The sequence below is a fragment of the Buceros rhinoceros genome, unplaced genomic scaffold, assembly GCF_000710305.1.
Source record: "Buceros rhinoceros silvestris isolate BGI_N320 unplaced genomic scaffold, ASM71030v1 scaffold9423, whole genome shotgun sequence".
Lineage (NCBI taxonomy): Eukaryota > Metazoa > Chordata > Aves > Bucerotiformes > Bucerotidae > Buceros > Buceros rhinoceros.
In genome coordinates this window covers 5,548-6,761 of record NW_010405343.1, presented here as the reverse complement: position 1 = coordinate 6,761, position 1,214 = coordinate 5,548, and positions in this window count along the sequence as shown.

Genomic DNA, 1,214 nt, shown 5'->3' with positions numbered 1-1,214 from the left:
CTTTCCCCTGGAACTCCTAATCATTAAGTAATTACTTTGGTATTATTAAGACATCTCTCCACATCTCATCAATGCATGATTGTTACAGTCACATGGAATACTTTCGCTTAAAATAATCTCGTTCACAGCTAGAAAATAACTTTGTTCCCATCACTTCTGTAGCAATGTCTGGATCTTTTACCACCTTCCTGAGAAACAACAGACATTTCGGTAAGGAGGCACCACCACTCACCCCTACGACACTCTGGCACTGCTTTGCTGGTTCAGAGGGTGAGCTCAGTTCCTGAGATGTTCCGGAGTCTGTAGCCTTCCCCCAGCGCAGCTCTGCGCCACTCACTCCTCCGTGTGCCACAGCTCACCCCTGAGGAGCCCTTCAGAGAGCAGAAATAACTCTAGCAACATTAAGATCCCACTAGAATTAACAAGACACGTTTTGGTAAAGCTGTACCTGAAAACCGTGGCTGGTCCTCAATGGGGAGAAAATGAGAGAGACGGAGAGAGAGAGAATGCGTCGGCGTAAGCCTTGTGGTTAAAACAACAGTACGAGCCTTTCAAAACAGCAAGGGAGTGGAAATCCCCCAGCGTAGCTTTGAAAAGATCATGTCTAAAAACGTTTTAGAAGTGCTACGACAAAAGACAAGCCACTGAAAAGTGTTTTCCCTTCTGCACTATGTAGGGACTGCAGATTTTCCCCTCTGGAACAACACAAGGGTACCAAGAGCTTTTCTCACAGTTTTTGTCCGAGATACAGAGTTTTCACCTTTCACAAAAGCAGTGAGTGATATGACCAAAAAAAATACACAGAGGCAGCAGCAAACACATAAGGACGTAAGGAAACCCAGGTCCAACCCCGTGAATCCTTCTGCAGCATCCCTGACGAGCCTGAGTGGAGCCACTCGCTGCAGGAAGCGAAGGGACGACCCACGAGGAAACGGCAGGGGCTGGGTCACGGAGCAGCTACATCAACTCACGCTGCAGGCTGCACCCGCGTTCCGCACTTAAACCAGAACTCTCCAACTGAGATAAAATCCACTTTAAGAAAAGACATGTTTATATTTGGGTTCGTAATAATTTAAGGGGCCAAAAATCCTAATGACTTTGTAACGCGCAGGATTCCTGGCAGCCCTCATCACTGCCTCTGCGAGAGCCTCCTCACCCGGATGAAAACGTGCTGCCCTCGCAGCAGTGCCACGGGCTCCATCTCTAACCCCACT